The 25,768-nt window shown below is 40.9% G+C and overlaps 1 protein-coding gene across 1 annotated transcript in view; it reads left to right on the top strand.

Annotated features, from left to right (window-relative positions):
* The window catches only part of Irs1 (insulin receptor substrate 1), a 54,973-nt gene that overhangs the window by 4,596 nt on the left and 24,609 nt on the right, over positions 1-25,768 (top strand). The window lies entirely within an intron of this gene.

Genomic DNA, 25,768 nt, shown 5'->3' with positions numbered 1-25,768 from the left:
TAATACAGAGCCCAACAAGCCCTCATTTAAGATCCTTTCTCAGAGTTCTGAAGGGCAAGCTCACCGAGTGGCTGTGTGCACTTTTGTTCTGTGATTTCACAATACCAAAATCATGTAAACAGCAGCGACTTTTATTCAGGCTGTCTTAAAAAGATTCACAAGTAAGAGCTTTTTAGGCACAAGAATTTAGAGAGAAATTCTTACCTACCTAACATCTCCAAAGAAAGTAATTGTGGGGGACATTTTCTTTTTGTTCTTGTACTAGGATTCATGAAATGTTTTCCCCCCACACAAACCTACTGTCTTGCAGGCATGGCTGCTTTTGTATGGAATATGCAACAAACACCATGTGCCTGGGACCCATTATGAGCTATGAGTTATGGAACTTCACCCCAGCCTTATTGCCTTGTACTTCCTTTTCTTGTATTGAGGCATCACACATACCATTGGGGGCTACTGTACATTTTTCTATAAGATTACTTAACATTTTTCTAGTGAAATAAACAGGGAAAAGCGGGTGTTTGTTTTGGGGCGTGTTGAATGGAGAAGGAAAACTGTGTGGTCTTCATTTATAGGGTATTTGTTTTCCTTTTAGCTCATGAATAGATGCCTCAGAGATGTTGAAAGGTGGCTTTAGGTCATCTGTGGCCAAGGCTGTATTAAAAATGAGAAAATACTTGTAATAGGAAGTTAGCCTGCCCTTCGTTCTGTGAGCCCATTTTCTGGTGGTCACTGTGGGGAGAGCAGTGTCGTTCCCAGATAATGTGATGAGTTGGCAAATCAGAACTTTCCAGAATTGGAAGCAGTTTATTCTGAAAAAGTGATTACCTTGTGAATTTCATATATTCATCACAGAAAGAACATTGAAAAGCATTTCTTTTTCTTAATAAGTTTCTATTCATAAGAAATTAATTTGTGTTTTGGGCTTTTATCAATAGGAAATGTTAATAAATAACAGGAGTGATTGTGTGGTCAAAATGGTCCTGATTTGCTTCCATCATTCTCTATTTTGTGGGAATAAATAGAGGCACAAACATTAAAACTAAGATTTTATGTGATGTTAAGAAAGCAACTATCTGATTGGTATTTATTTCAATAGTTTCTTTTATCACTCAGGCAGAGAGATTTTAATGTATTGTTGTCAACAACATAAAATTCTTGGTTACTTCTAGCGTGGTTTTTGAGGGTTGGGACTCCTGCAAAACTTGTAAACAGCTTACTTTATAAGGTAAGAAGAACCTGAAGCAAACAGATCCAGCAAAACTCACATTTGGGGTTTACAGTAGGTAAAGGAAGAAGAGAAGAAAAACATCCTCCCCCCAATCTGCTTTCTTACTTTTTATAGATTTTGTTTTACAAAACAGAATAAGCAATGTTTGGTCTTTTGAGGAAACAAACAAAATGACCAAACAGAATCTTCATTGTTTTAAGAGGAATTTAAAAGAAAATCCTTCTTATGTGGAGAACGCAGACACACACACATACACACACACACACACACACACACACACACACACACACACACACACACACTCCCTTGCCAAGACTTGAATGATCAACCCTCCATTCTTAATTTTCGTAGGGAAAATATGATAATCCAGAAAAATTAGTTGTGTCTGTTACAATGCTGGAATAGCAATAGATCATGCTTTTCCAAGTAACAGAAACAGTTTTCTGCAATGTGTATCTAAGTTTTAAGTGTGTGTGTGTGTGTGTGTGTGTGTGTGTGTGTGTGTGTGTGTGTGTGTTGTGGTGTGTTCAAGCAGAGCACGTAGTGCTACCTGGTGCTTGTACAACTTCGATTGTGCTTGCTTTTGCTAAGTTTAAAGGTTTTATTTGCTAGTCACTTGTCATCAGAAGCCGAGTGCAATCAGATCTGCCAGTGGCAGACAGCTTCTGCTCACAGTGAGTTATCAGTTAGCTATTTTAACCTTCCCTGCCTTTGCTGTCTTTGCTACTTCCTCTGTTTTAGAAAAAAACCTGAAAGCATGGTTAAAGTAATACAGCTGCCACGAGGAGTGTGTGTGTGCGTACCTTCTCTGGGCCCTTCTTTTAAATATCCCAGCTTGTTTACTTTGTTTCAATGTCAGTTCAAGGAGAGCCATTTATGAAGCATTTAGCTTCCGTGCTAGAACTTGACTGATTCAACAACAATCTTTTTTGTGTCCCTTCTCTGGTCCATGTCAGGGTCACCTCCAACTTAGTTCTGAACTGCTAGATTGTGCTGTGGAAAGATCCCCATCCCCTTTGTCCCCACCTCCTAGTGCATGGTCCTGGCATCAGTACAGTCTTTGTGGCCTACTATCTGTACCAGGTTAACTCAGAGCTGAAAGAGGAGGGCTAAAGGAAACCTCTGGGCCTCAACATGATGGTCCAAATACCTTTAACCAGCATTTGCCTTACATTTGACTTTACTGTTGAAACTGCAGCCTGGCAGCACACTTTTGCTGACACAGACTGGAGTCAACCCTCCGGGGTTGTTCCTTTTTTTTTTTTTTTTTCTTTTTCTTTTTTGTTATCCTTTTGTTAAGGCGTCCTTAAAAAGAGAATTTTACCATTCGTTTCTGCCCCTGTTTTACCTTGCTGTGACCTCCAGGATTCCATGCCTCCACAACCACCTCTCTTCCTCCCTCCCTCCATGCTCTCCATCCCATGGCCTTTGGAGCTGGCGCAGACCCGCGGGGCCTGGCACTCCCCCCCACCCCGCACCGGTCACCTCCGCTTCCTGCCTGCACCTCCCCTTTGCTTAGCCCTTGCCCCCCCCCCTTCCGAGCCCCCTTCCGCCCGGGGTGGGAGAGTCGGCCGGCCGGGAGGAGATCCTCCAGGCTCCCGCCCCCGCCTGGCTCGGTCGTCGTGGGACACAGGGCCCCTTCCCAGGCCTCGAGGTTGGCGGCAGTGGCAGCCGAGCCTCCGCCCCTCAGACCGGCGGGCAGAACGCCGCGTGCCGATTGGCCTTTGCAAGAGCCAATCAGCATGAGTGATGGCCGGGGCGGCGGGCAGGCTGGGGCCTCACTGGGGAAGCTCTTTCCCTCCTCTTGGTGCAGCTTAGCTGATCTCCATCCTCCCGCCCCCAAGTCTAGGATGCGATGTGCTTCATCTCCAATGCATGTCTGCCAGAATCCTAAGAATGAAAAGGCCCAGCAGCGGGTTGACAGAGGCCGGAAACACCTCACTTCCTCTTCTTTTTAATTGAGAAAAATTCAGGCCGCGACCATGTGACATGCCCCATTTTGTTTCCCTCCTGTCTTTACTATGGTTTACTATGACTCCGTTCCTTCATCTTCCCATCTCTGATGTGCAAACAGGAGCGAGCTGCAGACGGCACGTGGTGTGCGATTGATTGGGCTGGCTCACGAGTCTCACGTTTATGTCTCTTGCTAAAGGGGGAGGAGAAGGAGACACAAACCTTGCTTCGGGGTCATTCTAAGAAAAACTCCTTTGCCTTGAAAGAACCCGAAGCTCTCTTCCCAGTAACTAACAATATACACTTTATTGAGTACTGCGGTTTAAAACCAACTGAGCTGGATAAGATCAAGGAAAATCGATCCTCCCCACCCCTCTTAGGAGGGAACCCGTAGTGCAAGGAAAGCTTAGGCTACAGCTTGCACACTGTGTCTGTGGATTCATTAGGAACTCTTGAAGAGTATGTTCCTTTCTCAAGATTTTGAGGACCAGTGGGTGTGTTTTTCAAACATTTGTTTTTGACCAGCAATATCCCACCAGGGCAGTCTGGGCTGATTGTTGGGGCTTGTTGTAGTTATACTTCCACCTCATGGCAAAATTTCATGAGATGCTGCTATAGGGATGGAAAAGGCACTAAAAAAAAGAAAGAAAAGAAAACTATGGAAGTGTTTTCTACTTCCCCTACTCTCAAAAGGGTTTCTCAGCAGCAGGCAGCAGGCTCCATCACCGACTCCTAAGTCACAGGGGTAGTGTTTCCCTGAGGTGTCTGTGGAAAAAGCACAGGTGGAAACCAATGTACCTACAGCTTCGGTATGAAACAACTCAAGTTTCTTGAGGGCAGCAGAAAAGAGATACTGCAACATTCAACCTTTTGTCTTCTGCCACTGTTTTGGTAGCCTATGTTTTTAAAAGTATATCCCCGTATAATAACCATTTATTTGAACAACCCTAATATTGCCTTACAGGAAAGAACTTGAGCTCCAACCAGCATGCTACTCCCCCCGCCCCTCCCCAGTCTATTAGAATTCCTGGAAAATCAGTTTGTGCTATCTTGAATGATGCAATGGAAAAAAAGCTGCTCCCGGGAGTGAGATCTTGAGCTCTAGCCTCGTGACCTTGATCGAGTCACTTAATTTCCCTGGGTCTATTTCCTCATCAGTAACTGGAGAAGTTCGTTCCACATTGTTCTAACCTTCTTTGCAGCTCTAAACATAGGGATGTTTTGGAGCAAATGACTGATACTCTTTAATGAGTCATCTGTACTGAGCATTATTTCTCCAGAAGCTGTAGTTGGGGTCATAGGAAAGTGCATTTGAGGTCCCAAGCTGTTCTGTTCTTACCTATGTGTCCCATCCTCTGTTTGTGCCGATGCAGGCCTGGTAGGAAAGCTCTTTGATTTAGGGCTGGCTTTTGGCCTTTCTTGTTTAGAGAGGGTTTTGTATTTTTCTCTGAGACAGGATTTCTCTGTGTAGCCCTGGCTGACCTTGAACTTAGTTTGTAGACCGGGCTGGCCTCAAACTCACAGAGATCTGCCTGCCTCTGCCTCCCGGGTGCTGGGATCTGCCCATTTTCATATTTTAACAGACTTTGAGGCAAACACTCCTGATAGTATTTATCTAAGTGTTTAGAGTCATCTCCAGACTAGATTATTCTCCTCTTATCTCATTTAAAAATGAAATATCCTGTGTTAATGTAAGTCACTTGCAGTTTTCTGCTTTCTGAAGTCATCCACCAGGAGTGTCATACCTGACAGCGCAGATCAGGCTGTCACCACTGTAGGTCTGTGACATTGAGCATCGTACTCAACAGTGTGGATCAGGCTATCACTGCTGTAGGTTTGTGACATTGCTCAACATTTCTTCTGTTGGGAATCTTCTGCTTCTTGTAGTTAGTTTATGGATAGTGTTTCTCATTTGAGGCATCAGAATTCTCCAGTGAGATACCCATTTCAGTGAGTGAACAGGAACTCTGGGTACCCACCTGGGGACTGTGAGATGTCTTTCCATATGCCTTTTGTAGAATTTAATTTTTCCCTTTTAAGTATATTAAACAGTTCTGTGCTTTTCTTGCAAGCAAAGTGTGTGCTGTCCCAGGACTCTTCTGTGCTTTGGAATTTTGGACTACTTAGCTGAAATATTAACACATGTATTCTGTTGACTCACCTGGTGTTATCTTGGCTGTGGAGTTATTAATATATCCAGATGTTCTCATGGTATTCGCATCTCTACATAGGCTTCATACGTCATTAGAATAAGAGCCTATATACTTCTCATTTAAAACTATTTACTTAGTCTTTTCCTGCCTTCCTACTACAGTCAGATGTCTTAGCTGCAATGGAAACAATGTTTCCTTTTATTGTGATGGGTTGGTAATTCAGTGTAATAGCACTTCATAATTTTAAGGTTCCGTTTTGTTGATTTAAAGAAAGCCTTCTCCTCGATTATTTCCTCATGCTAGAGAGTTCCTGGAAATAAGATTTAAGGAAACTGACATATCCGGAATTTGGTTTGAAGACAATTTCTCATTAAAGATTCTGTGACTTTTTTCATGCTGCTACTTTCAGGGAGCTTTAAAATTAGTAGGTATCTCTTATATTTATAATTATGTATTTGACTTATTGTTTCATTACCTTATGGATCCACAGCTACATGGCCAACTTTAAAAACTTTTAAAATGTTATGTTTGAAACATGTTTAAAAAAACCATAATTACCAGTTTTTAACAGAATCACATCTTAATGCTGCCTAGTATAATTCTTGTGCACTTTGGTCTAATATGAAACAGTTTAAGAAGTGAATAGAAAGCTATTTGAAATGATAGGCTCCCAAGCATCACCAGTTGGCATCAATTTTTGTCTTACACAAAGTAAGTAGTATCTTCAACAATCTCGTATTCACAGAGAAAGGGAAACAGTGGAGTAGGCAAAACTAAGTTACTGGTCATCCACAGTGAAAGAAATGTTTTCCATTTTGATAAGATTCTTGCTACAGGCTCTGCTATAATCCATTTGTTAAAATAAATTTGGTTGGATAAATGTCATTTGTGCATTTTCCATGACTCACTGATGTTTGAATAATAGGCTTTAAAAATATGTTTATTTGAGCCAGGCGTTGGTAGCACATGCCTTTAATCCTAGCACTTAGGAGGCAGAGGCAGGTGGATCTCTGTGAGTTCGAGGCTAGCCTGGTGTCCAGAGCGAGTGCCAGGATAGGCTCCAAAGCTACACAGAGAAACCCTGTCTCAAAAAACCAAAAAAAAAAAAAAAAGTTTATTTGGAGAAGGCTGTGCTTTTCTTTCTTCCCTTGTACTGTCTGTCCATTCCTGGTGGCAGGTGATTGGAATACTTGGGTCAGACATTCATTTAGTTGTGTCAGTCCTCAATAGAGAAGAGGTTTAGTGGTTTTCCTGACTAGGTTGAGTTGCATTCATTGCTCTCTACCATTTCATGATTTAGTTTTGTTTCTTGCAGTTACATGCTGCATATAACTCCTGTTCCATTAGTTGTTTTGTTTGTTTGGCCAGATACTCTCTGATGCAAGTTCTCCTATCTACCCTGACATAATCAGGTCATGTTGCTATCAGTATCGTTTAGTCTTTAGAATGTGGTCATTGTGTTTACTGGATTAACCAAAGAGATATGATTTCATTTCAAATGTATGTTGTATTGAAAGCAAATATGTCTTGTGTAAGAAGTTCTAATTCTGGCTTTCAGGAAAGATATAGTCCATGATAAGTTGTTTTAAAAATCAAAAAAAAAAAACAAAAAACTGCTGTTGTGTCAACAAGATGGTTCAGTGAGCAAAATCTATTTGGGGGTCTGTACAATATGTATGTATGTGTATGATGTGTGATGTATAGATATGTTTGCATGTTCCTGTGTGCAGTAGTGAGTGTGCAGATGTCAGAGGATAGCCTCGAGTGTTACTCCTTAACTTTTCTTGTTTGAGACAGGGTCTCTTTGTTGTCCTTTTCAGTGTATACCAGGCTAGCTTGCCTGGGAGCTTCCTGACTCATCCTCCCATCTTGCCTTAAGAGAACAGGGTAGCTCTGAACGCAGCCCAATACAAAAGTATACAATTATTTAAAACCTAGGAAATATTTATTTATTTACTTATTATTTATTTATTTTGATAACTTCATTGTGCAGTTACAGAACATGAACTTTGTAGATGACAACTTGTGTGTCACCATGTCAAAAGGTTGAGGTCAGATGTCCCTGGTAGAGGATCATATTTGCTGACAGCCCTCAGGTGGCTGGCATAAGACCCAAGAGCTAAGGTGTCAGAGGAAGGGAACCTAAAGCTAGAGAACATCTTCCCAGCATCCCTTTCCCACTGGCACCTGCAGACTCAGCAAGCTGGACCAGATTAGAACTGGCTGGGTGAAGGACTAGACTGTGGGGAGAGGTGGGAGGCGAGGGCCATAAAGGAGTATGAGACTTTCAAGTGGGTTAGAAAACTGTCCCCAAGTGAGCACAAGTGAAGCTCCTGGCAGTGCAGTGGCTTTAAGTCTCACCAGGGCAAGTACTTTCCTGGACACTGCCCTGCCTTCCTCACAGCCACCATTTACATTTTCTCTTCCCAGAATCACAAATGCCTTAAATGTTCTTGAGATCAGAGAGCAAAACCAAACAGGACACTGTATAAAATGTATCTGATGGTGTGAGTGGAGGGTGCCCCAAAAGTTTTATGTGCAGCCAGTTGAACTCGTACCATTTATACTGTGATTTTTGGTGGCTCCCATCCACCCACCCCTACTTAACCACCTGCCCCTTCTCTTCCCAGTTTTAACACTCTTTTGAACCTCAGGTAAACAATAACTTCCTTACAAAGCAGATCCCATTCCATCTGCTTAGGGTAAGGATTATAAATAAATATCCTATCTTTAAAAGAATGCAAAATGAGGTAATTTCTGCAAGTGTTAGTTGAATACCCTGGAAATCACTGATAATATAATTAAGACATTTTATTTTCTTTTGTCTAAAGTTTCCTATTTGTGTGTGTGTGTGTGTGTGTGTGTGTGTGAGAGAGAGAGAGAGAGAGAGAGAGAGAGAGAGAGAGAGAGAGACAGAGAGAGAGAGAGAGAGATGTTTGGGGGCTGGGAGAAAAGTTAAGTAAGGAAGTGGGAACTAGAGTGTAATAAAAAGGTAATATTCCTAAAACTCAGTCTTTAAAACTATTTTGTAGTTTAAGCTTTTGGTCCCTCACAAGTAAGTCCCTACAAGGGATGACCTTCAGCAAGAGCATGCAGGCTTGTTGTCTCTCTGCCTTTGAAATGGGTGAAGACTGTGTCTCAAGATGGGGAAAATGAATGGCTGATGCTTTTAGCCTGCAGCATGAAACTCACTGGAGGAATGTCTTTATGTCTTCAAAGCCCGATTCCTACTGCACGATGTTAGATGGGCACTTGAAAAGTGTCCTTGTGTTGTCAAGCATGCCAAAAAAACAAAACAAAAACCCAAACCAAAACAAAAACATGCCACCCAATTCACTGGGCCCTTTAGGTGGACGTTTTAATGAATGTGCTTCCTTTGTAAGAATAGAGCTTCATGGGGCTCCATCTATACCCCGTTGATAGGATCAAGGACTTTAATGCTCCTTTCCCCTACAGCAAGCTGAATGTTTTTTAAAAATAGTGACAGAGGTATCTGGAAAACATCATAGATCTAAGGAGTTCTGAACAAATTTCCAGCACAAGTAAATTGTGTTTGTAAAATGTAAGATTAAAAATATACATATATTTAAATGACCAGAAAGGCATAGTAGTATTTAATGTCCAAGTTCAAGCATACTTAGCCCCCGCCTCTCTTTCAGAAAGCTCACTGAGGGATGGTGGCAACATTTATTCATGTGTGGTTGCAGGCTTCCTGGCATTCTTTTCTTACTACAAGTTGTGAGCTGTGTATAAGTGGGCTGCACTGTCCAAGTTGGTACTCATAAAAGCCCAGTTGAATTGAAAACTCGTCATCAACAGTTCACAGAAGAGCCTTTGATCATAGAAAGGAAATGGTTTAGGAAAATCGCCAACAAAAGCCAATAGGATGAATATATTTTAGGTACCCTAGATCATTTCATCTGTAAAACATTAAAAAACCCTAAAATTAGATTTATTAATATCATATGTACTAAATATAGGCAAAATTGTGATAGTCTTTATTATCTGATACAGATATGAAAATGTGGGAGAAATCCCACAAGTGTTTCATCCTGAAATTGCAATGTTTGTGTGTGTGTGTGTGGGGGGGTATGTATGTGCAAGTCCTTGAGTGTGTGTGTGCCTGGGTGTATGTGTGTTCCTATGTGTGTGTGTGGAGACTAGTGGTTGAGACTGAGTATTTTATATATATATATATATATATATATATATATATATATATTATATATATTTGAATTACAAACAAGATTGAATTACATGACAATCCCAGTTCCCTTCTCCCTCCCTTCCTCCCCTACCAACCCCCTCCCAATTAAAGAGACTGAGTATTTTTCATAGTAGCTACTCCTCTTGGTTTTGGAATAAGGCCTTTCACTGAGCCTGAAGCTGGCCTCTTTGGGTAGACTTGCTGGCCAGTGAGCTCCAGAAGCCTCCCCTTTCTGCATTCCCATACTGGGATTACAGAGACACCCTGTCATGCCCGACCGTTTGTGGATGCTGGGGAGCCACACTGGTTCTCATGCTTGGGTGACAAACATTTTACATGCTGAACTCTCTCCTCAGCCCCTGCAGTGTATCTTAAAGTCTTGGATACTTCTCCTGTTTCCTAAGCCACTCATTTGAAGATTGACAGAAACTCTGCTGTGTTGTGACAAGATTTATTTCTCAGCCCCAACAGCGGCTCATCGACTTTTATTCTATTAATGTAGTTCTTCTGATGTTAATTGTAGCTCACTGATCCAGGTCACAGCATAGTATTTTCACTGAGGTTTAAGATATAAAAGCCCTGGGTGTGGCGGCACATGCCTTTACTGTCACCACACTGGAGACAGAGGCAGGGGGTGCTCAATGGACTGGATGCCCCCTTGATCTACATATGGAGTTTCAGGACAGCCAGGACAGCATAGTGAGGCCCTGTCCCAGAACACAAACAAATAAAAGATATCAAAAGCAAATTTACTTAAAAAGTACATAAGAAAAGTACTTACAAAGTAGCTATGTATTAGTTCCCTCTGTTTTTAGAAAAGGCCAGTGAGCTCCAGTTTGTGATTCGTAAGCCCCCTTCTAATGTGTCAACTTTACTTCATTCCTCTTGGGAATTATTATTGCCAATTTAGACCCTTAGCTAAAATATGTAGGGAGGGCTGGGCGAAGAAGCCATTACATTTAAATGAATCCATTTGGCTGTATGGACATTTTTAATAACTCTGCTAAAGTGTTAGGTTCAGGAAACTGACCCCAATTGCTAAGAATTGTGGCTTTCCCCTTTTGTTCCCCAGAGTTCATTTTGGTATTTGCTTTTGAAGTCAGTTGGTATCATGTCCAAAGTAATACAATGTGTAGTGTAGGCTCAATTACCAGCTGTTGGAGCAATTTTTTTAAAACATTATTTGAGAGAGGGGGAACTGGGATTAGAATGTAAAAAAATAAAGTAATAAAAAAATCCTCTGAAAAACAAAACAAAACAAAACACTATTTGAGGGCTGAGTTTGGTGGCAAGTGTCCACATTCCAGCATCTGGGAGGCAGAAGCAGGTGGATCTCTGTGCGCCCAGACCAGCAACAGCTCTCTAGTGAGACCCTACCTCAAAAATGGTAAATAAATAGCATTATTTGACATTTCAAGTATGAAAACTAAAGGTAAGATACAATGTAAATGTACATGTAACAACAAAGACATTTGCTCTTTATATAAAGTATCCAATGCCTCAAGTTCTATCCCATAATTATGATTATTTTAAATAGAGATTCATTTCTGTTGGCCCTTTGCAGACCCTTTGACATTTATGCTAATTCCTAAAGCTTGGAGATATTTTCCAACAGGTGTGTATTGATTATAAAGGGAGGTGGTTTCTCTCGGTGGCCACACAGTTGGTGACCTTCAAGTACGTGGTGGAATGAGGTTGGCATTTGGTAGATCCTGTTTGTGGTATGTAGGTATGAAATGAATGAGTGTTGCACCATGTGTTTTAGAGCATGTATGGGAAATATTCAGGCAGGTTATCATCTGTAAACTAGATCCTACCTGTTGAGCGTAGACATTTGCTTAATGACATTCTTGACCCCCGACACTAAATGTGTCTGTACATTGTCTCAAACATCTCCACTCTTCCACATTTTGCTTTTGTGTTTTCTGTACTCACAAGGTAGATGGAGTCAGCTTTGAGAAGGCTGTGTAGTGTGTGGTGGGGAATTCCTAAAGACTCGGATTTCTGTGGACCAGATAGGAAGGAATATTCTGCTTAATGACTATAATGAGGAGTCAGTGAATTATCACATCCTAAAAGTGGTTCTCTGAAGTGCATACTTCAAGCCCTCCTACATCTTCTGCTCCCGAGAACAGGTCAAACAAGAAAGCTGTAAAGGGTCAGCTTCCCGGGGGGGGGGGGAGGGGGGAGACAAGTAAGATGCCCTGAGAGAAGGTACAAGGACTTCTGGGTCCTTCCATGGACTGGAAGGATTGACCAGAGACACCAGTTTGCAGTTCCTTACAAAACTCATGACCCTGTATACTGCCTCTTTGTCAGTATTTCATCACCCCTGTATGCCTGTGGCTTTATCAACCATGATTAAGGCTGTCTCCTGACTCCCAGATGAAGCAAAGTCAGGGTGTTCTGACGCCATAGACATATAGAAGGATATAGAAGGATGTGGAATAAAAGGATATAGAATAAAAGTAAAGATAAAGAATAAAAGCAAGTAACATTTGAAATCTGTGTGTCTGCTTGAGAGAAATTGTCCAAGGTGAATGATCTAGAACAGGTGGCAGCTAGGAACAGGAGTGTGTATTAAACCACATGTTCATGGAGGTCATGAACTCTAGCTTATGTTCCAGGGTTGGATGTTACGAATTTTCAGGGGATATTAAGTTTTCTTTTAAAGATTATGTTCAAAACTGATAATGTATATATACATATATATTAATCCTTTCCCAAAAGTCTGTTGAAAAAAATAATGTGAGAAAATTATTCAACACATTTGCTCTTCTCTGGCATATTCCTTAACACAAATCGGGAGGAAAGATTAATGTCTTGAAACTGGTCTTACACAAGAAGCTTTTATTTGGCATCACTATGTATTTTTCAATTAAATATCTTCAGGCTTATTTCTGTTAAATCTATACCTGGCTGGAGGAAATATTGTTGCTTTTGAGAATATCTTTGTAGGGGTAACAGCTGCTATGATAGGACATTCCTTCCGAGATGACTCATTCTGGTTTTGTTAGTGGGAATGCATGATATGTCAGGCATTTAAAATTTTTTAATAGAGGCCTTTAAGCCATTATTTAAATCAACAAGTTCAGACTATGTTGTGTGACAAAACTTTTCCTGGGTAGATGCAATACACACACACACACACACACACACACACACACACACACACACACACACACACACACACACACCCCTACTCAGCCCACACAGGGATCCTATGATCAGCCAAACTTACAGGGGTATGGGTATGGGACTACCGACAGGAGCATAATTACTGAAGGATAGCTGTATCACCAAGGCCCACACTACCATGGGAGACAGCTCACTACAGTTGGGAACCCTAGAGCACACAGCCTGTAGGGAGGCTCAGAAGTCTGGAGTGTCCTATCCAAGTGCCTCTGTTTTAAACTTCTTCCAGGCAACCTAGTTTCTGCCCATTCTGCCTCCTTCAGTGAGGTAACTTCATGCATTTGCAGTAGAGTTTGAGCCTTTTGTCACATTCTGAATTCCATCCTACGGTCATTGGACTCACATTTGAGTTCTCTGTTTATGCTATAAAGTACCATGGGTTTTGCAAAGTGCTTAATGTCTGTGTTCACTATTAGACTGTCACTCAGAGTAGTTTAGTCTTAAGATTTACCCCTGATCATTATTTAACTCTCCCCAGTCTTACAGCATTCACCAGTCTCTGCATTATTTCTATGCCATGGTAATTGCAATAGTATGTCAGCTACTTTATCTGACTCCTTTTACTTAGCAATATGCATCAAAGATTGATCTACATCTTTATATGGCTTGGATGTACCCTTTGTTTTATTGATGATTAGTAACCCATATGGGTAACCCATATTAGTAACCCATATTAGTAACCCATATGGCTGTACCACAGTTTGCTTGGCCACTCGATTGACATTTTATGACATGTTTCTTTTTTCATGTGTTTGAAGACCCTTGTGAAGCCAACCATTGGTTTTCCTTTCATTTTAATCATTTTCAGTTTTCAATCATGGCTCTTCTCAAACCTTCGATAAACCCCGTGGTTGTTCCTGAAACCTATAACACATAGGTTTTCATGCCCTGCATTGCTGTGCATGCTCCCACTGTGCACTGCCCCTGACTATCTTAGGCTCCAGCTGGAGATTGCTTCCTGTTTCCTGTTTCTCCTGACTTTAACATGCTCTATGTCGGTGTTTTTTGTTCACTGACAGCAGAGCTCTATGTGCCATCTTAGGGCAATTGTGATTCTCAGGGATCCAGGGTAAAATCCTATACCTTTTGGGTAAGATTTGGTTGGAGGAGACAGAGGAGGGAAGAAGGGAGTCACTAGAGTGCACAGAAAAAAATATGTCAAAAAACTCCAAGCCATGATATTTGTGCTCCCTAGTGCAATTCCACATACTCCCTCCTTTACCTTTGAAAACCCAGAATCCCCCCGCCCCCACCACCTCTCTGAAATGGTTTCAGAGTGTTCTGCAATTCTAGCAATAACATTCCTGATATAGTAGATCATAAAGATTATAGCTGGCATCTCTTACAACTATGTATGTGAGAGAGGGAGAGAGAGTCTCATATATTTTAACCTTGGATCACACATGTAATTCTTCAGATACATTCCCTTTTGTGCTATATACTTTTTGACAGGAAAATGTGTTTTCAATAGCAAACCCAGAGTTTTGCTCCCTTCCTTTCTTCCTTCCTTCCTTCCTTCCTTCCTTCCTTCCTTCCTTCCTTCCTTCCCTTTTTACATTGCCCTTTCACTAAGATGAATCACTTGGTCAATTTTTTTTTAAGTTAATATCTTAAGGTCTTTTGTGAGCTGTGTGCTAAAAACAGGAATATGTATCTCCTAATGGCTTGTATTTCAAAGTTTCCAGAAATAGTCTACATGGAGCCCCATAGGTCATTAGCTCACAGGCATTTGTGGTATCATCTATAGCATTCCCATCACTGCTTGGTTGTGCACATTCCATATTGTCACCCGAGTCTCCAAGTGACTGAGTTATGTTTGTGTGCGAAGTGTCCCCGATGCTTAGGATTGCATGTGCTGGGCTATTTATGACAGGACTTCAGCTGACAGCTGAAGCGCAGAAGGTTCTATCCGGGGGAGTGTCCTAACTGAGTTTCTGTGGTGAAGAAAAAAAAATACAGATAACACATGAAACAGGCTGCAGTGGTAACTTATTGCTTCCTGTTTTGTTGATAAGGCTACTTAGAGCAGCTTAAGTCTTGAGTTCTGCTTTCCTGACCCAGGAGTTCTTGTAATCGTCTTCTGTAAGAGGATTAGAAATTTCAAAAAAGTGTGTGTGGAAGGAAACAAGGAGAACTTACCCCCCCTTTTTTCCCCCTCCTGTCTTGATAAGATCCCTCTGTTTCCTACCACTTATTGTCCTTGTTCAGCTAAGTGAAAAACTGATTGCTGATGCCCCCTTATTCCCTGACTGTGTGTTGTGACTAGAGAGTACAGACTGACCAGTTCCATATGTGTCTCTAATGCAATACCAGGGTGCTGCTTTCGTTTAACGGACCCAGTGACAGAATTGAACCAGTGTGGTCAGAAGAAGAGAACGTGTGGATTTTTCTTCCTGCTCCTGCCTCCTTGGGGGAACCTGTCATTCTTTGACCTAATTTTCTGGCTCATAAAAGTGGAGGAAGCAATATTTCCCCAATCCATCTTTCAGTGTTGTCTTGAGGATCAAATGAAAGCATGTTTGTAAGCTGTGAATTGCCTGTGGAGGTTGAGGGACAGGCACAGTGGTCTGCACACATCCCACCCACTCCCTTTCACCTTCAGATCACAGCGATACTTTGGGTGTGGGTTGTTTCCTTATTAGAAATATTCTTCAAATTCAGGCAGCTTGCCTGATTTCTTGGCTTCAGGGTGTATCATGATTGAGGGTGTGAATTGATCCATTCTCTGTTGACTCTGCAGCTTAGAAATTTATTTCATGGAATGAGCATGGTGTGTTGGTACATTCTAGGAAATTGGGTTGTGTTCATGAGCTTGGCATAGTAAAAGAAAAATGTTCTCCGTGTGAGTGAAATTATTTTATAAGCTGTCACTTACTATATGTTAGGATTAAAGACTGAAACATGTTTATTAAACTTAAAAAGAGGTGTGTACTTATACAGTATATAGTTCCTGTGGATTTAATTACATGTTAATTACAGAAGATAAAAAATAGTACCGAGTGTTCTTCCTTCAACAAAACGCTTGGTGATGAATATCTGTACTCCTGACTCTTCAGTTTTCCTCCCCGGGGAGATCCGCTGTTACAGTCTGGGCTGGGCAGAAAGGAGGACCATATTGAAGAGATGGATAAAAGAAATACCATTGTTCACCTACTTACTAGGCAAGCTAGATCAGCTCTTCCACATCTCCCATAGAACCTAAAGTTTACATGTCCCAACAAGAAGGCTCTGTAGAGAACAAGAACTAGGCAAACCCTCTGCAATTCCCCACTCTGTTCCAGGGTAACATGTTGGGGTGGTTATGTTGTTTGTGACTTTAAGAAATGCCCTGTTTTTATCAGAAGAGTATACATTTATGTGCAGTTGCATACATAGTTCAGGCTTGTGTTTGTTAACTTCAGAGATTTCTAGAAGGATAATGACGGCATACGGCATAGGTGCTCAGGGTATCAAAGCTGAGCCCTCTTTTCTGTGCCTAGGTGCTTGGTATTAGCCAGCTGTCCACTAGCTCCCTCTCCTTATTTGTGTTTCAAAATTACTTCTGGCAACTTCAGCAGACCTGGAAAGGAAAAAAAGAAAGCAAGATGAGTACAAAGGAGAAACACTGGCTAATAATGTCTGGGGGTTTGTAACACCAGTTTTACAGATTAAACATGGTTGGTTAATAATGTAGAATCAATCTCCTACAGGTTGGGGTTTAGAATTCATTTTGCTGTCCTTGCAGAGTGGATTATAAAAATTGTTGACTAAGTCTCTTAAATTTATTTTGGAAGGCGTTAGAGCTGAAAGTGTCCTTAGGGATAGTAAAAATGTTTCTACTCCTAAATAGACTCAGGGTCAGAGATGTTAAGAAACTTGCTCAAGATGGTACAGTCATCTCATGGTAGAATTGGAGAGCACTTTAAGTTTGTTGCTAGCTTCATATTCCCTCCCATGCTTGGGCTTCTAAAGGTATACCTGTATATGATATTTTGTCTCTTTTATAACTCTGTACTCATATGCTGCATAACCACGTTTGTTATGATAAATCTTTCTGCCAAAGCCGCCTGAGCCCTACCCCCACATGGGCGGTCTCCATCAGCTTCGTGAGTCTGCCTGCCGTGTGGATGGACAAAATAACACAGAGTTGAGAATGTGTTATAGATTTGCTTGTTTCTTCGTTTGTTCCTCAAATGTTTATAATGCCAGACACCAGTTTGGATGCTGGGCCCATTACTGGAAAAAAAAAAAAAAGGAGTATGGTTGTTTATGCCTCTAATACCAGACCTCTGCAGGAAGGATAATGTTGAGTTCAAGGCCAGGATGGGTCAGACTGTAAGACCTGGTCTAGAAAACAAAACAAAAGAACTTGTTTTCTGCCCTCTTAAGAGTTTATGTTCTAATGAGAAAAACATGCAATAATTGATGACATTCTTAAAAATAGTGAGACTACTCAGCTAAAAGCAAAGTGGGGGAGTTTATAGACAAAATGCACAATCTTGCAAATTTACCAGGGAAGCTAAGGAGACCACATTTGAATTTAGTATTATTATGGTGGTTATTTTTTATATTTATTTGTTTATTTGTAAGTGTATGTGTGTACATGCACTCATGTACACCATGACACATGTGGAAGCTAGAGGACAACCTGTGGGAGTCAATTCTTCCCTTCTACCATGTGGTTTCTGGGGATTAACCACAGTTCATCAGGAGTGGTAACAGGTGCCTTTACCTGCTAGGCCTTCTTGCCAGTTCTTTTAATTATTATTATTATTATTTTAAATTTAGCTTTAAATTAATGTTTTTTAAGTTTCTTTTGAAAACTTTTATCAAGTAAGAAGCTATTCAGGTCTTCAAATATATGGTTAGAAAAAATAATAGTTTATAAGAATAATTAAAGGAATTATTGGTAGCTTGTTAAATGATGTTTCTCTTTTATATGTAGAGTTCTTGATTATTAGTTTTACCTAACAGTAATTTGTGAGCACTGGTAATTATCTGCCTATGATTTAGTCAGCCTTAACCATGAAGTTTTAAAACTGCTCTTGTGGTTCGTAGGACTTTATTAGTATCCCCTTTCAAACATTCTGTTTCCCTTCTGGGAGATGAATGGACTTCTTGACTGCTTATCAGATGGTGATTGTTGACACTGTGATGTTATATTCTATAAGACTGGAAATGCCAGACCTTCTCTATTAGTTAGGCAATCTGTGGTTGGGTTTTATACTCAGTGAAGAGTCTGGATTCATTCAGAATTTTTTTAAGCTTCTAGTCCACTTGATTATGATTGGTTGTTCATATAAGTGTTTCCCGGAGTTTTGACACAACATTTTCTGGCAGAGAAGTCCATTGTCTTCCTATTCCCACTTATAGGGTAGTTTTGCTAAAGTAGTCCGACACCACAATGACAGATCATGATAGGTCTATTAGCTACTGGTTGTCAAATTGAAGTTGTTTCTAAGACTCCTTTGAATGTCCTAGGAAGGCAAAAATGACATGACTTACTTGTCTAGGTCTTCCATACTTGTGATTGGTTGCAAGGGCAGGTCCCAGAATGGCTCTGCGCTTCCACAGAGTTCTAGAGGCTTAGTTAACCTTTGCCTAACATTCCTTAGAGTTGCTTCTGAAATCATTCCACTTCTTGGTTCAGCTTTACTTTCCTCTTGGGTCATTGAATTTGGATTGCCCTAAGTTCGGGGTCCACATACTGCATTACTATTGACTGTCCTTGGTAGTGGCCTGACTTGTTCATTCTTGATGCCTGTCACAACACCTTTCCAATTGTGCTCAGAATACTGGCATCATCCGAATGTCTTTGGTGTGTTAAGTGGGAAATCACCCTCAGGGTGATTCAAAGCTTGCTGTTACAGGATTCTATTACCAGGTACCTTTTTCTCATTGTCTCCTCAGGTGCATGGCACAATACTGAAGTACACTGAGCACAGTTATATGAACCATGGTGACTGTGAGTGGTCCTGTGATGGGAGCATTACCTCATTGTTTTTGGAGAATGGGTCACTTACCAGGAAGAATCAAAATTTTAGTAAATTTTCAAGGCCATTCAAATTGGCTTTATAACATACGGATCTAGTTTCAAATGGATTTTAAAGTCAACAAATACAGAGACATGCTCATTGTAGTCTTGGTAGCTGTTGCATGCAAAGAACTAAATTTTTGAGTAGCTCCCTGGGTTTGATTTATTTTTCTTTCTTTTGGGGGACATATGGGTATATGTGGTGTATAGAAGCCAGAGGTTTACCTCATGTATCTTCTTCTGTTGTTCTCCTCCTTGTTTGTTTGTTTTTTTATTTCCTTGTTGTTTTGAGATGGTGTCTCTTATTAACCTGGATTTCACAGATTCAGCTAGTTGGCCAGTGAGCCCATGTGTCTTCCTGCTTCTGCCCCCTAGCATTGGGATTGCAGGCCTATACCATCATGCCTCATTTCTTACATAGGTGCTGGGGAGTGACACACTCAGGTGTTTGCGTTTATGTGGCAGTTACATTACTGACTGAACCATGTTCCCAGCTCCAGGCTTGGTTTGTTTCAATCATTCCAAGTTTTACTACCTTATTAGTTAGTATTTCATCATTTAATTCATCTATTTCAGTGTAGTCAGCATATATCAGTAAATATTTGTTCAAGTTTACTATAAACCCAAATCTTTGTATCTGGTGAATTGGAAAGAATAATAGGTTTGTATGTTCATGGCTTGTGTCCTCTTGTCATGGAAGAGACGAATGTCACCCAAAAGTAACATCATTTCAGGAAGACCCACAAAAGACATGGAATGCTATAAAGGGAGAAAGAAGGAAGGATAGAGTGGGCTATTTTTGAGAGAGAAGGCAGGTTTAAGCAAAAAATATGCGTGTGGTTGAGGCAAGAATGTAGGCCTGTGACTGTATGCAGGTGAGGTGGTTTCTTGAGAGGGGGGCTCAGTAACTGCAGTAGGTTGCAATGTGAACAGTTCTGGCATTTCCCAGCACATCTGGAAGAGCAGGAATAAAAGGAGTGGAATAATAGACTTGGGCCAGACCTTGGAGAGACTGTGAGACCACAGTAAGTTAGGTTCTGTTCAAAGTATGATGGAGAACGTTAGCAAATGTGCTAGGACCACCCACCATGCCACCGGGTGTTCTGTTGAAGAGATGTATAGTTCCGAATGATCTGTTATTCTCTATGTGTTGATGTTGGCACATCCCATGAGCTGGGTAGGACCTTTTAGATGTAGAGAGATTACCTAGATTACCATAGATTCATTCCTAGTACCACCAGCCAGGCAAATGCTAGGAGTGGCTTCAACAATGTATTGCTCTAGCCTCTAAAATGCCCATTGGCCAAACCACGCCTGTTAAGAATTGCCAGTAGAATTTGGTCTTAGAACCAATCCTACTTGGACACTGAGACACCCTGGAGTGACTTTTGACACATACCTTGCAAGACATTGCTCCGTTTTTTTCAGTGTTGAATCTCGATGATAAAGAATAGCCTGGTCTTTACTTCTAAGGTCAGAACATTGTTTTAATCCCCCAAAGTCATACTAGCTATAATACTCTGACCTAGTTTTTGAATATATCTTGAATTGTTCCTTTTTGTTCTGGAGTCCATATCACCTGATGTGACCTGCTCACTGCCTGGCCTGTTTTACCACATGCCGGTATTTCAGCACCCTTTTTTTTTTATTGGAAGTGGTTTTTAGGTTATGAACTCTAAACTTAGCCTTGCTGATAACACTTGGCTACCAGTTGACAGGCACTGTGTGGAAGTCTCATTACATTTTAGGAAGTACAGTGTTAGTTCATTTTAATCCTTTAATTGTCCTGTATGCTAGATAATAGCGGGCTTCAACACCTAATATTTCAAAGCATTTTTCCCTTAATATTTAAAGCCCACAGTAGAAACATGTCGCACCAATTGGATATAGTGGGTTTGCTTGGTTTTTATTGTTCTCTTTTTCCCTCTCATTCTCAAATCCTGATATTTCCTGTTTCATAGAAAATTATGTTGGTCGGATTAACTTTCAGTGTTTTTTGGGGGGTGTACCATTTGTCTTTAGGCACTAATTCGATGACTATACCTGTTTTGAATGACTGTGGTCAGCTATTGCTAGTAGCTTCAGGGAGGCATGCTAGAGGGTGATGACACCAAATCCTACCATGTGGTGGCGGGGAGGAGAGAGTGATCTTCATTATCTGAGTTCCTGCAATTGTTAAGGACCTAGCAGGGAAGCAGATATAAAAATATTCAGGGATGAACTAGGGACTCCTGTCTTCTTCACTCACTCTATTTAATAAATGGCATCTACTCCTCTATCCATTTGATTCTGTATGAAAAAGGTGCATCTTGAAAAAACTGCCAGGCTTCATTAAACTAGAGAAAGTGCCATCGGAGAACCATGAGTTTCACAAATCTCGGTGGCAGGTATGAACCAGCACAGTCAGGTGAAGCAAACAGGGAGGCACAGAAGCACAAAGATGATGACTATTCTGGTGCTTCTGATACCTGAGGTGGGGACCAAAACACGGTGAAATTAATGGAGGACTTGAGAAAACTGATGAAGTCTGAGCAGTTCAGTGGCAGTGCTCTTCTTTTTGATTGTCCTGTAAAAAACGGGATGAGAAATCAAAAATGAAACATGATGGAAAAAACATCCAAAAAGTACATGTTTATCATTTGTTGATAGCTTTGTTCACTCTGGGACTGCTGTTAGCTGCATCCACTAAAGCTTGTATCAGGTTAAACATAAGATAAAATAACTATTTCCCAAGTATCTCATCTTTAGTTTTCAACATAAACTGTCCATTGTAGCATAAACACTGGGCTCACATTTCTAACACGCTTAGTTTTTAGCACAGCTCCCTTCCAGTCTCAGCTCTGTCACTTGTGGAACAGACCTTCAGTTTCCCTGGTGAGGTGGCCGAGGGAAGGTCTTGCTATAGAAGATGGAGACAATGTTGTAATTGCTTTAAAACCCTGAGATCAGTTGTTAAGCAGGCAGATGTCAAGACCCCATGGAGTCTTCAGTTTTAGGAGCTCACAGAGAATTGTTCATGCTCACAAGGCTGTTTTGGAAAACACCCATAGATGTAGAAGGATGTTAACCAGCTTTGTAGAAAACCCAGCTAAGATGCTGCTTTCCCACAGGGTCTTCATACAAATTCTCCCAGGCCCTGATGGCTGTGTATGGTTCCAGCCCCGAGAGAGTAGAACAGGGAACACTCTCTGACAACGGAAGCCATTCTTTGTGACTTTGTTACTGGCTAGTCAATGGAAATCTACAGCATGATCTCATGTCTGGTTCCCATTTCAGTTCAGCTGTAGGTTCAGAGGGAGGTGAATTTGAGAAAATCTTTTCCTAAGAAAGAAATGGGAATTGATGAAGCTGTCCAGTGAGTTTGGAAAGAAAGGAATATAATTCAAGAAGTGGGAAATGGAGTTGGAAGTAGATTCTTTTGGCTCAGAAGGGAATTACTAAGAAATAAAGTTTGCAAGATAGAGTTCTAGATATAGGATTGGTGACATTCCTGGAGCTAAATGTGCCTGTGTTCTGTTATGAGCATCCGACACATAGCGTTTAGATCCTGATAGTACTGCCCAACAGGCGAATGGTCATAGAATTCTCCTCCAGAGGCTGATGCAGCAGAAGCCTATCATTTTGATCTGTTTGACTTCATTTTCTTGGGTTGGTAACCCCATCCTCACTAATCCTCTCTCTTTTTTTTTTTCTGGTATTTATTGTGACTAGTGACATGTTTCAGGCTTTTAGAGTCTTTTCACAACAGTATAAAACCCATATTTTAAAATAACTTTTATTTGACAACTTTATATATGACTTTAATATATTTTTATCATAAACACCCCCTCCTCTTCTCCTCTTATTTCTCTGAACCCTTCTTCTCAACATGTCATCCTCCTACTTTCATGGTGTGTGTGTATGTGTGTGTGTTTGTGTGTGTGTGTGTGTGTGTGTGTGTGTGTGTGTGTGTGTGTTTTTAAATAATTCAGAGTTTAGTCACCCATTTGTAACAATAAGTCTTTCGGCCAAGCCGCCCGAGCCCTGCTGCCACATGGGCACTTTCTGCCAGGCCACCCAAGTTCCGCCTGCCACCACGTTAAGGTCCTAAGTAACACACAGAGACTTATATTAGGTACAAATGCTGCTTGGCCAATGACTAGGACTTCTCATCTGCTAGCTCAGTCTTAATTATCATAAATCTATATATTTTATAAGACTTGTTGGACGCCAGTGGCAAGTCCTGTCTTCCCGGGCTCACATGGTGACTCTGTGCTTTCTCCTACCTTTCCCAGAATCCTCCTTGACTCCTGGTCCCACCTATCTTGTTTTCCTATTGGCCAACAGTACTTTATTTATCAACCAATAAGACAATCATATACACAGAAGGACCTCCCCTATCATGTATTAGCATGGGTATTGGGATTATTTGCTTGATCAAGATGACTTACCAGGGACTGCACACCTGAAGAAAAATACGTCCTCCAGCCCCTCCCAACAGCCATTAACTGTCAATAGTACCTCAACTAGGGGTGGCCTTATGCACCTTTTCCTATCCATATTAGAATCATGTTTTTCTTTTCTTTTCTTTTTTGAGACAGGGTTTCTCTGTATTGCTTTGGAGGTTGTCCTGGAACTTGCTCTGTAGACCAGGCTGGCCTCAAACTCACAGAGATTCACCTGCCTCTGCCTCCCGAGTGTTGGGATTAAAGGCGTGTGCCGCCAATGCCCGGCATGGAATCATGTTCTTCTGTCTGACTTATTGTGCTCAGTTATCGATCCGATGGCTCTTCTAGGAGCACAGCACTTTCAGGGAGGATGGCCAAGGTAATAGCAAAGCAGAGAGGAAGAAAATCAGAAGACCAATATTTGGGTTGAATGGAACGATTCCTGAGTTGTGGCTATTAAGGTTAGCAGGGTTAAAATTCTGACTAGGTAGCAATCGACCCACAGTCATGCTAAGTAGGATCTATTAGTTCCTTGAGTTACACTGGAGATTCACAGTGAAGAGGAGACTGGAATCAAGGATCTGCCATGATTTCTGGATTTATCATTTGGAGCTTAATTAAGACAACAGAATGCCTGGCTTATTGTCTATAAATCTCTAGTTGTGTTCACATTTAGAACCCAAATCATATACAATTTATTTTTATCTTGAGGTAGAGGTATACTCTTTGAAATTTCATGTAGGGTTTACTCCACTGAAGTTTGGATACGAAGCAAAATTTCTAAATACAGGTGTCTGTTGCCTGAAGAAGGTGGCTGGGAAGAATTTTTTTTTTTTTTTAAAAGTATCTATCATGCAGTAGGGTTCTAAGGTACTGACTGCATTCTTGGAAATTGGTTTAGAGTGGCTAAATAAAATCTGTAGTCACATGTGTATGGCACAACTTTGTGGTATAGTTGGTATTGACACACACAAAGGCATACATACCATCCCCTGAAGTTGTGCGGCCAAAAACCTCAGTTACAACAGCTAGATTTAATACTGAAGTGCATTCCAAAGCAATTATGTTGTCAAATACCTGGAGGGCTGGATTTTATTAGTCTGTTTTGTTCATTAAAACCAATAGTTAAGAATTGAACTGTCTGAGTCCGTCACATTCCTTCCCACAGTGTGGTAGGTGGTTAAGCTTGATACAGAACCCAGTTTACTTTCTGAATTTTAGCCTGGCATCCTGAGCCAGTAGGGTTGGTTTTCACAGAAGCAGTGTGGAGAACCTTAGCAATTCCTGAATCTTTACTGAAATTCATCTATGGGAGTGCCGCTCTGAGACGGAACCTAGGGTAGCCGTGGATTTCACAACATTACTTTCACAAGTTGGCCTTTGCATTATACATGTTTGGTTTCAGGTCTTCTAATGTGGTGTGATGAAAATGGCACCTTGAACTTCAGACAGCTTTGAGGGCAAGTTTTGAAACTTTGTTTTGCAGTATCTTTCAACAAAGAATAGCATCTGGTGTCGGATAATGGTCCAGAATTCTGTCTTTTAAGAAAGCACGTGCCCATCCTAGCATTATCTGGAAACGAATAGAAAGGGATTAGATGTTTGAGCCATGTCCATGCATGGATAAAAGTGCTTGCCCTCATATGTGCGCAAGGCTTTGCCAGCTGTGTACTTTTGTGGAGGCAGAGGAGCAAGGGTTTCCTCTAACGTGGAAACATTCCAGATGGACAAGAGTGTAAATGCCAGGTTACATTTTTAGGGGCTTACTAATGGAGCCACGGGAGATTAGGAGGTTAAAAAAAAACATGGCTGTGTATATTTGTAGAGAAGTGTGGACTGAATTGAATTTGCTATCTGTGAGATCTAGTTTATTGACATTTTATAATTTAATTGGGTATTTTCATAGGCTGGCTTTTGAGAATAATATTTCAAACCACCTTTTAGTAAAGCCACTTATTGAATCCTAGTTTTTAATCTTCTTGTAAGGTATAAAATAAACAGAACAAAATTAATTGTCTCACAAAAATGAAAAGGTCTTGTTTGGAGGGTGGGTGAGCATTTTTTCCCTCCCTTTTCTTCTAGCAGAGTGTTAAGAGATGAAACTTGCGGATGTATTTTTGTGGCTTTGTTAACTATTATTAAACTTCTATGGTGATATTTAACACCCCCGGGTTTTCTATGAAGGAGTCAATAGTTTTTAATTTGTATCAAAAAAGGTTTTTATTATATTGTCTTCATAAGAACTTTGAAACAAATTTCTACCTTTTTCTTTATTCATTTAAAGATTACCTTTGAAAGTATGTGTCTGCTTTGATCCTGAAAGCTCCTGTTTGCTTCATTTGGCTTTTGTGAGGACATGTGTTTCCTTGCATGCCAGCATTTACCATGCTATAGGAAATAGTAGGTTGTGGAATGTGCCTTGATTCAGCAGCTGTTTGGTGGTTGATGGCTCAGGACATTTGCCAGCTGCCATGGTTCTGCCATGGCTTATCAGAGCTGAGCCGGAGCCCTTGAAGTTTTAGGTTCCAGAAGCAAGTATGCATGTGTCCTTTTATTAAACTGAAGTGCTATGTTTAGAAATTTGTTTGC

This window comes from Cricetulus griseus, chromosome 2 (assembly GCF_003668045.3).
Source record: "Cricetulus griseus strain 17A/GY chromosome 2, alternate assembly CriGri-PICRH-1.0, whole genome shotgun sequence".
In the NCBI taxonomy this organism is placed as follows: Eukaryota; Metazoa; Chordata; class Mammalia; order Rodentia; family Cricetidae; genus Cricetulus; species Cricetulus griseus.
Note: the sequence above shows the minus strand (reverse complement) of the source record. Positions and strands in the feature narration are given on the sequence as shown.